The sequence below is a fragment of the Enhydra lutris genome, unplaced genomic scaffold (assembly GCF_002288905.1).
Source record: "Enhydra lutris kenyoni isolate GAN:26980312 unplaced genomic scaffold, ASM228890v2 scaffoldscaffold2, whole genome shotgun sequence".
In the NCBI taxonomy this organism is placed as follows: Eukaryota; Metazoa; Chordata; class Mammalia; order Carnivora; family Mustelidae; genus Enhydra; species Enhydra lutris.
This window is the reverse complement of record NW_019154086.1, coordinates 36,982,854-36,994,652: the sequence shown is the minus strand read 5'-3', so window position 1 is coordinate 36,994,652 and position 11,799 is coordinate 36,982,854.

Sequence of the window (11,799 nt, the reverse complement as noted above, 5' to 3'; positions counted from 1 at the left end):
TGATACCAAAATCAGATAGACATACCAGAAAAAAGAGAACTAAAGGTCAATAATCTCTGATGAACATATCTCTGGGTTGCAAGGGTGTTTCAATATCCACAAATCAATCAAGGTGATACATCACATTAATAAGAGAAAGCATAAGAACCACATGATCATTTCAACAGGTGCAGAAAAAGCATTTGACAAAGCCATACATTCATTCATGATAAAAAGCCTCTGAAATGTAGACTTAGAGGGAACATATCTCAACACACTAAAGGCCTTATATGAAAAACCTACAGCTAACATCATACTCAACAGGGAGAAACTGAGAGCCTTTCCCCTAAGACCACTTTTATTCAATATAGTCCTGGAAGTCCTAGCCACAGCAATCAAAAAACAAAAAGAAATAAAAGGCATCCAAATTGGTAAGGAAGAAGTAAAACTCTCAGTATTTGTAGATAACATGATACCATATAGAGAAAACCCTAAAGAATCTCCAAAAAACTACTAGAAAGACGAATGAGTTCAGTAGGGTCACAGGATATAAAAATCAGTAAACAGAAGTCCGGTGCACTTTTATACACCAATAATGAAGGTAGCAGAAAAAGAAATTAACAAAATGGTCCCATTTACAATTCCACCAAAAATAATAATACCTAGGAATAAACTTAACCAAGGAGGTGAAAGACCTGTACTCTGAAAGCAATAAAACACTGATAAATGAATTGAAGATGACAGAAGAAATGGAAAGATACTCCATGCTCATGGATTGGAAGAACAAGTATTGTTAAAATCTCCACACTACCCAAAGCAATCTACAGATTTAATGAAATCCCTATCAAAATACCAATAGCATTTTTTACAGAACTAGAACAAATAACAAAAATTTGCATGGTACCACAGAAGACCCTGAAGACCCAAGGCAATCTTGAAACAGAACAAAACTGTAGGTACTGCAATCCTGGATTTCAGGATATACTACAAAACTGTGGTAGTGAAAACAGTAAGGTACTAGCTCAAAAACAGACACACAGATCAATGGAACAGGAAAGACAGTCCAGAAATGAACCCACACGTATATGGTCAATTCATTTTCAAGAAAGGAGGCAAGGATATGGAATGGGAAAAAGACAGTCTCTTCAACAAATGATGTGGAAAAACCAGACAGCTACATGCAAAAGAACCAAAACTGGACCACATTCTTACACCAGACACAAAAACAAACTCAAAATAGATTAAAGACCTAAAGGTGAGAACTGAAACCACAAAAGCCTTAGAAGAGAGCACAGGCAGTAATTCCTCTGTCATGGCCATAGCAACATTTTTCTAGATGTTTCTCCTAAGGCAAGAGCAACAAAAGCAAAAACAAACTATTGGGACTGCATCAGAATAAAAAAAGCTTCTGCAGAGTAAAGGAAACTGTCAACAAAACTAAGGGACAACATACTGAATGGGAGAAGATACTTTACAAAAACCATATGGTTATGGTATACTGGTTATATGGTATGGTTATATGGATAATAACCAAGGGTTAGTATCCAAATATCTGTAAAGAACTTATACAAGTCATCACCCCCAAAACAAGTAATCCAATTAAAAACGGGCAGAAGATATGAACACACATTTCTCCAAAGAAGACATACAGATGGCCAACAGACACGTGAAAAGATGTTCAACATCACTCATCATCAGGGAAATGCAAATCAAAAGTACAATGAGATACCACCGCATGCCCGTCAGAATGGCTAAAATAAAAAATCCAAGACACAACTAGCATTGGTGAGGATGTGGAGAAAAAGGAACCCTTGTGCACTGTGGGAATGGTGGGAATACAAACAGGTGCAGCCACTTGGACAACAGTATGGAGATTCCTCAAAAATTAAAAAGAGAACTAACCTATGACCCAATAATTCCACTATTGGGTATTTACCCAAAGACATAAAAACACTAGTTGGAAAAGATATAAGTGCCTCTCTGCTTATTGCAGAGTTATTTACAATAACCAAAGTATGGAACCACCCTGAGTGTCCATGGATAGATGAATGGATAAAGAAGTACACACACACACACACACACACACACACACACACACACACACCCCACTGGAATATAAGTCAGTCATTAAAAAGAATAAGGTCTTGCCATTTTGCAACAACATGGATGGATCTAAATGGTATAATGCTAAGTGAAATAAGTCAGTCAGAAAAAGATAAATACCATCAGATTTCACTCATATGTGGAATTTAAGGAACAAAACAAATGAACAAAGAAAAAAAGACAAACACACACTCTTAAAGTTAGAGAACAAACAGGTGGTTACCAGAGGAGAAATAAAAGAAGGTAATATAGGTGAAGGGGATAAAGAGTATGCTTATTGTGATAATTACTGAATTATGTATAGAATTATTGAATCACTACATTGTACATCTGAAGCTAACATAACACTGAATATTAGTTATACTGGAATTTAAATAAATTAATTAAAAGATCTGTAATAAAAACATGATGTGATTTCTTTGCTCTTGATAAGGCTGAGGGTAATTTTTACAAATTTATTCTTGTATTTAGTGTACCCACTCACCTATACATGTTCAGGTTTGGCTCTGCTGTAAAGCGTAAAAAGCAGGACAAGTACATCGTCATTATTATTAGGGCATTTTGATATTTGAACCTTAAATTTGTTGCATTTACTACTTTTCCTAGTCTCTTGGATCCTATGATTCATTTCATATCTGCCTTAGACCTTCATCCAACTTTCTTACTTTGTTTTCCCTCTCTCTCTCTCTTTTTTTTTTTTAATGATTTTCCGTTTGAATGCCTGGTTTGTAAATAACTGCTTACTTTAAGCGTTAATATTCATGTGTGACTTGATTTCTTCTTTATCTTCTTGATTTATGACAGCTTTTTCATACTCTTTCACTCTAGAATTTTAATTGTATTTTGTCATTAGAATTTAGATTCCATTTCTGCTATGGGTTTCCTACCCTCAATTCTCTCAACTCTCTCAGCATTATGGGTAAGATCAGTAAAGAAGTTTCAATGACACAAAATGGTCTTTCAGGAATACCCATAATTAAAAAGTATGTAATTTAAACCATTTTATAAAATAATCATTTTGTCTCTTTTAACTTTCTTTCACTTATATCTTTTGTTAATTGTATAGTAATGATTTTTTTGATGAGTACCTTCAAAAATAACAAGTTTAATCTCTAATACATTTACTTACAAGTGTACTATAAGCTAGGCTAGAAAACAACATTTCTGTAAAAACCCATCAGAAAGGATGAATACAATACCCAACTTTTGTATCAACATGGAGGAAATTATGCTGAGTGAAATAAGTCAAGCAGAGAAAGTAATTATTGTATGGTTTCACTTGTGGAGCATAAGGAATAACATGGAGGACATTAGGAGAAGGAAAGGAAAAGTGAGGTAAATCAGAGCGCGAGACAAGCATGAGAGACTGTGGACTCAGAGAAACAAACTGAGGATTTTGGAGGGGATCGGGGTGGGGATGAGTGAGCCTGGTGGGGGTATTGAGGAGGGCACCTATTGCATGGAGCACTGGGTATGGTGCATAAACAATGAATCTTGGAACACTGAAAAAATAAAATAAAAAAGAATAATAAGAAAAAGACAAAAAAAAAAAGAGGGGTTATGGAAAATCCATGTGAGAATCCAGGGGGATTTATTCATTCATTAATATATAGATAATAAATGCTTATTTCTCATGCATTGTAAATATAAATATGAATAAAACAGAGTATCAGTCTTCAAGGAGCTCACAGTCTAGCACAATGATAGACATGCAAACTGGTAATTTCACATGTAATATGGTAAATATATTACAGTAGGTGCTATAGGTGAGAAGGCTGTTAACTTGCTTAAAAGCCTAGCATAACTTTACAGAAAAAAACCTTTTTCAGCTGCATCTTATAAGGTGATTAGACTTTGTCACACATACAATGTGAGGAAAGACTTTTTAGGGAGAAAAGGTCATCATGTATGAAATGTTTAAATTTTATTTTATATTCAGAGGATGACCATGGGAATGAAGTATCAAGTGTGTGGTATTCACATTAACAGATTAAATAATAAATGGATGTTTGGACAAGATTGTGTACCTTACTGAGGGATTCAAATTTTATCCTGAAGCTTTGGAGAACTCAGGTATCCATGATAGAATGGTTACTTGAGGGTTATTTTGTCCTCCAAGGGGAGCTAGAGTAGGGAAGAGACAAAGGTAGAGGAGGACGCTCTTCCAATAGCCTAGTCACTAATGAAGAAAATGGGCAGGATGGAATGGATTTGAGAACCACATTTGAGGTTGGGTTGTTGGGTTTTTTTGATTGTAGTGATGGTGAGAAAAAAGTCAGATAGTACCTGCTTAGAATACCTAAGAGTTAAGGAAAGAATGTTTTAATGGTGAAAAGAAATCTAAGGCTAAGAGGAAGCACGTAACAGGGGACTAAAAAAGTCCAGTCTCCACTGAACAATTTGTTGCCATTCTCCTTAAAGTCTGTGAGAATGGGGCCCTCTATAATTGTGCATGTATGACCTGCATGGCTAGATGCAGTCAAGAGTAGAGCAGTCCCTAAGATGGTTGAGACTAGAGCAAAATTCTGTGGGGATTCTGTCAATAAAAACAACTTGATTAAAAATGTATTATAAAACTCAAGGGCCCATTCAAAGTATATTAATTTATCAATGAATTTGAATAAAGAGTAGAGAGAAGGTACTTAAATATTGTTATTATTGTCCAGTCAGTGCGCATAAAGAGTCTTCATAATGCCTAGACCCCATCTCTTCCTGTCAGGTCTAAGGACCACCTCTTTATTATCAAATTCATTCAATAATATCTAAATTGCTTTTCTGGCTGATTTCTTATCTCCCACCATTAGAAAAAAAATAATGCTATTTTTGCTTATAATGCCATGATTCTTCCCAACCTTTTCATATTGAAATAATAAAGATTTTCTTCAGTTCACTAACACAAATTTTTAAATGTTGATTACATTTTTACTCATGATGCTAAATCAACCACTGTGCTACCTGTCAATAATGGCTCCTATTGATTGTTTCAGAGGTTGTTACTCTGCTTCTTTGATGATGTCCACAAATGCACGTCTCCTCCAGGGTATGGTGAAACATGAATGACAATTTGTCATTTAGAAGTTTGTAGCATAGATATTGAACAACACATCTTCCAACTGTGTCTTCTCTGGAACTCTTTAGACTGTCATCTCTGCATTTGTAGAGTATTATTTCTTTAATTATTAACTACACCCCTACCATCACACATCATCAGCAAAGAAGATAAGTGAGGGGACCCTAAGTCGAGTAATGGGGCAGTCCTGTTTGCACAAAGAATGTCTGTCCCTTATTGACTGTATCTTAAGAGTGACCAGGAGAATATAACGTTACTACATCAACCAGAGACAAGAAAGGACATCAGTAAGAAGGGCCCTTGGCATTGAAAAGCTACTCCCTTTCCCAAGCTCAAGAGTCCTTTTAGGAGACAGGTGTGTGGTAGTTACTCCAGAGGACTCTCTGACACTTGGCACAGAGAATGTAGAGGGGATGAGATGACCATCTTGGGTCCCAGTGATGAGGGGTACACATTGTAAAGGATTCTGACTCCAACTCTTGGGGTGCTAGAGGCCAGAGGCAGCACTGCAGTGGGAACTAAATGAGTGAGAACCAACTGACAGATTCACACACAGGGCTCAAGCCTAATGGTCAGAAATGGATGATTGTTAGCCCAGAGTTCTGAGCAAACCTGATGTCCAACATAAGTGAGAGTCATCCATATCAGTATATCAGAACTAGTCGGGCATACCAATCTTGCATTATCCCATGAAAGAAATACTTTACCAGTCAGGTGGGGGGATTTTCCCATCAGGATACCCTCCTTGCCTTTAGGCATGATCCACAGAGTTCCTTGGGAACTCTAGTCAATCCCGTATCTTAGGTAGAGGTCCAGGGAATTATCCAAAAAGGAAAAATGGTAAGCTGTTCCAGGCTTGGAGCTCCTAACCCAGACTGCACTTCCAGTCCTAGACAGTCCAAGCCTCTGGAAAGGGACTTTAAATTCTGAATTTGGTACATCTGACAACTTGACTCGTGCATGACCAGGCCTAGACACAGAGACCCCCGCCCAGATAACACTGGTAACCTCAGCTGGTCCTAAGCATGGCAAACTGAGACTCAAAAAATATTTGAGGAAGGCATTCAAAAAAGTGTGGCACCCTGAGGGATAGGTTCCAGTGCAGTACTTACTTGCTTGCTTGCTTGCTTGCTTGCTTGTCTAACATGTTTTTAATTGGTGGTACTGATTCAGAGCAGATGTAGCATTTTTGTTTTTTTTGGATGGGCTAAGAATTTTGTTAATAAGTTTTAATATATTCTCTCTTTCAATTTGCTATTGATCTCATTTAGTAGTTATTAACTCTATCATATATAGGATGAAAGTAACCTTAAGAAATTGAGCAACCTATAAATATCACACAATAAATATTGGAGCCAGGAATCAAATCTGAGTCTATGTAACATCAAAACTCATGCTCTTGAGGATGGATTCTAAGCTTTCTATTTTCTGAGGTGGTAGGTAAAAGTAATGAGTAATCCTAACTGACCTGACTCCAGTCATATATCCTTCTTTAATCAAGCTTTCCCTGGTATCAAAGATATAGGCTGCTTGACACTATTAAAACTTCTCATGGAGACTAGGGAATGCATAATCCTAACAAACAACTAAACTAAGAAACTCAGTGTCCAGTTATAAAACAGAAGGTAAAAGACATAATAGAGATAGAAATAACTTTTACATTTGTAGTGTTATGAAGAATTGCTTTATTTTGTATTTCTTTTTCTTATCTACATAAGCAGTGGAGAGAAGTTTAAAATAATGTAAGAAGGCAGGACAGAAAACAATTTTCATAATGCTCTCTTAAAATCTAAAAGATTTTAGATGTCCGTTTTGGACATAAATCTTTTCTCATGCATTTAGAATAGTGTAGCATCTGTCTTTGATTAAGTAAGCCAGTTGTCTGGGGACAAAGTGGAGGGACAGTAAAACTCGGTGGTGAAGGAAAAGAAAGAAGACACCCTCCAGCAATAATTCAAGACTCCTTCTTTTTCCACTAGTCCCTGTTGCTCCAGATTTGTGGCTTTTGTGGATTTAACTTTTTCAAGTGGTAGGTAGTGTTTATGCATCTTCTATAATCTCCTCCGAGGCAGTTTTATCAATTTTTTTTACTAAATTTCCTTTCTAAGCCCTAGACCCTCATCCCTAAAGTGACTGAGCCCATTGCCACTGTACCCTTCTCAGGCAGTATTGCTGAACTTGTCTGTTAGGTGGGAAAGGGAGTTCCAAGAACCTCCCAAGTAGATCATGCAGGTATCAAAAGCATTCCTCCTTGCTCCCACCATAATAGTAGCTCTGCCCCCATCAAGTGGTCAGGGTCTATTACCCCTGTCCTAGATATTACCCCTGTCCGAGATATTACCCCTGTCCAAGATATCTTGCCTGTTTGGCACAAGGAGCTGGGGAGTAGATCGGTGAAGTTCCTCACACTGTTTGGCTTGGAGTAGGACTCCCAACATGTGCTTTTAACTATCAAACTCTTGTAAGCCCTGGGGTTCATGTTGCTGCCATGCCAGCCTTGCTGTTCATTGTAGTAACTGCACTCACCTGTATTCTGACAGTTACACCTTGTCATCTGGCCTCTATTCTTTCCAATTGGTATCATCCACTTTGCAAATGATGTGAAATTCTGTGCATTACAATTCTGTGAAAACTTGACCTAAAAAGGAGAGCCTCTACTGAACTTAGTGATGCCAAGAGCACATTACTCTGGGTCAGTGTGTGGAACAGCATCCTCTGGGAGGTTTATAGCCATACAAAATACATCCACTCAAAATGCCTACTTCTCCAGTCCATTTTAAACCCCTTCTTTCATCATCTATCATGGCAGTTTTGGAATTTCCATCTTACTTAATGTGATCTGTCACTTTTTCCATGTTTCTGAAAGCCATCTGGATGCAGGTACCATCCCCAGTCCTTTCTAGGGTATTAAATTTTATATTCCAGGAAAGTGCATGTTTTGCTTCAGTTTAGTCTCTCAGCCTCATAATGTAGAACAATGAGTAATCTCCCAGATCCTTTCAATACACAATAGCTAGTTCCTGAAATTCTTTCATCCTCTCTTTCCTGAGTTGACCCAGAATATTTATAGCCAGGCTATACTGAGACATAAGCTTAGTTTTTGGCCTAGGAGCCAAGAAAGGAGGTTGAGGAAGATCCTAAGGGAGGGTAGAAGAGGTGAGTAAAATGTTATCTCTCAAGGGAATGTTCTCTCTCAAGGGAGAGGCACCTGCAGCAACTTCAAGGGAGGGGAAACTGGTAGACCTTATAGGGGAGATATAAGCCACTTTTGTAGGCTCAGTGATTCCAGAGAAATCTTGGGATTCAAGTTTCATGTGCATTAACATTAACATAGATGTGTCCATTCCATGTACAGGATTGTATTCTTTCCCAAACTAGACTCTGAACATGGCATAGGAGACCTACCCTAGCTATACTTTTGAACTTTTTTTGAGCTCAGCTGCTCTGAGAATTAAGGCCTTGGCCTCAGCTTTTTAACTTTCTCATTATAAGATACATGAGCTTCTTTATATGCTGGTAAGAAGATCCTCTCGCTTTTGTACTTATTTTTTTTAAAGTTTTTATTTAAATAATCTCTGTAACCAATGTGGAGCTCAAACTTAACCACTCAGAGATCAAGAGTCACATGCTTCTCTGACTGAGCCAGCCAGGCACTCCTTGTACTTAGATTTTTATTGCTGGTTAATCACTTTGGGCTTTTTGTTCTCTTACCCAAGAGCTTAAGTTGAGCTTAGTAATAGCCACTTAGCTCCGTTGTCCTTGTCCTTCTCCAGATGAGTCAGACACCTGCTCTATCACACCAGCTTATGTATTTTCCTCCCTTAACAGAGCATCCCAGTTCACCACTGATGAACAATTGCCCTGCTACCCAAGTGCTTCATTCCTTTTTTTTTTTTTAAGATTTTATTTATTAGAGAGAGAGATGAGTGCACACAGAGAGAGAAGGAAAAGCAGAAGCAAGACTCCGCTGAGCAGGGACCCCAATGCAGGGCTCCATCCAAGGACCCCGGGATCATGACCTGAGCTGAAGGCCCACACTTAACTGACTGAGCCATCAGGTGCCCCTAAATGCTTCATTCCTGAGAGGAATTTTGACAACACATCATAGTGTGCACCACAAGATTCAAATAAAATGTAACTGAATATTGAGTTAGGAGCATGGTCCTTTCTCCTATTAACTGGGCTACTGACATTAAGTAATAGATTATGTAGCACTTCCTAGTCCTGCTAACAAGAAGTTGTATAAACCTAGAAGAAGACTTCAACAAGACTCTTCGTGTCATCTTTCCTCCTTCCTGTAGATGAAGAACACATAGTCCAGTGAATCTTTATCTCTTTGGAGCATTAGAAATAAGAGACATTTGGACTTAAAAAGGTATAATAATTTTTCTCTTGGAAAAATATGGAATATGCCCAACTAGTGATATCTTTTCCCCCAAATAAATAAAGATCAATTTACATTAGGGAAACTTAGGGGGGAATTCATTCTATTTAAGTAATGTAATAAGGTCTTATTTGCCAAATTTAAAAATTGATATAAAAATTTTAAATAGATTGATACTATTTCAGCTCTTATTTTTATAACTAGAGCAAAAATGTGAAGAATATTAAAATACTATACCAGTTTCTTTGTGTTTTTCACACTTGCCTGAAGTAACTCCTTGATTACTGTTCCATGGCCTCATGGAACAATATTTACTAATATTTAACAGTATTTATTAATACTGTTAATAGTAAATTAACAGTATTTAATCCTCTAACTTCATATTCAGATTCTATAATAATTTAGGTCATTATTAGAGATAAAAGTAACACTAAAAAGAAACAAATCATGTAGTAAAAAATATCTCTTGTTTTGAAGATTTAAAAACTGAGGTTCAATTAGGTTATCTAAGTTCCTGGATTAAACATAAAGATTTAGAAGCAGAACTTGGACTTAGCAGGGAAAGGAGAGAGAATGATAGATTTACCTCTGAAGGTTAGTTTTCTTCTCCTAACTGGTGTTCCTTTTCAGTATAGTGTTTTGCATGTTCTTTTCTTCCCCTGTACTAATCCTGTCAAAAACTGAATGTGGATTTTTGAAGGATAGTAAGCTCTTGTCTTAAATTCTTAACAACTATATAAATATGAGAAACAGATTTAAATCTAAAAGTAAGGTAAAATCTTCAGTTACTTAATACATATTCATATTTAATCATATTTAATGACTGATTTAATGCAGTATGTTCAACAATCATAAATTTAAGAAAAGGACTCACACTTGTCTAATTTTGCTTCTTCCTTCCTCTCAACTTCCTTACCATTCTCTTTTTAATAATGTGTAAGGGAAAGTATTTCAGATGAAAAGAGGATCTGGGAGCTCAGAAGACCACTTTTAAGATAGCCATACAATTATTTCAGGTAAAAGCAAATACAGCTCTTACAGTTTTGAGTTTCTTGATGAAAAATCCTTTAAAGGGGAAAAAATCCTATATCAAGGGTAGATCTACATCTAAGAAAGTGAGATCCAAACATTTCAGACATTCATTTAACAAGAATTATTAAGTTTATTAAACCCACAGAGATGCTGATGTCTTTCAGAAATAAACATAGCTTAATTATTCAAAGAACGTAAAATTGTGTTGAAGGCTAAAAACAGCAAAATAAATATTCAAGTTAATAAACTACATGATAACCTCTATAAATGAATATTGTACACCTGTTTTAACATTGTATCTTGACTACCTGGGAACAACAGGAAATATAATAGCCAAAGGCTGTATCCTCTTATCCACTCTCCTTTCTACGTAGCCTCTACCATGATCTCTTCAGTCTCTCTTTGTCTCTGCCTTCCTCCACCCCTATCTCTGCCTAGTCAGATCAGATCCTGTTCTTTCTCTAAGGCTTACTGTAAGTTTGATCACTTCCTTGGGTCTGACTTTCCTCTGATCCTTCTTAAAGTTTATGCCTTATTATCTGCCACTTGCTCTTATCCAGCCTTCTTCACATTTCTCAGGGTCCTAACTATATTAATCTGGTCTCAGCAGCACTGTCAACTCCTTAAAGGTTGTGACTCTGCTTTAGATCTCTCTTGGATTCCTAATAACACCTGTTTCCTTACATTCTCCCTGCAAGATGAAAAAAACTTAAATCTCCTTTTCAGTGATAACTTTGTCTATAGCTTATAGAAGGAAGTCAAGGCAGGTGCAGGAGTAAATAACACCTAGGCCACCCACAAAACAAGAGTCTGTGGGAAGGACAACTAGTATTTTAAAATTTTAAAAAGGAATATTGGGGATAAGAAATTAAATTTGTTCTAGCAAAATATCTGTTCTCTTTTATCATCTTGAGCATTTCATTTCACCTCATTCTGTTTCATTTGACTCCATAAAACTCTGTGGTTTCCTTTCTGGTGTAATTTTCTCTTATTATTTAAACAAGATGATTGCATATTTACTCTAGAGGGGAAAGAAAACATATATATTGAAAGACCTTTGTCATTGAACCAGCTATGAAGCTTTAATCTGTTAAGAGTAGCTTTTTAGTGCCGTGAACGCTTTTTATCTTTCTGTAAGTCACTCTTTAGTATGCCAAAAGCAGACATCAAAAGTGTCCCAAAGCTCCCCAACAATTAAGCAGTCAACCCTTTTTGGGTTTTTCTGGTAATT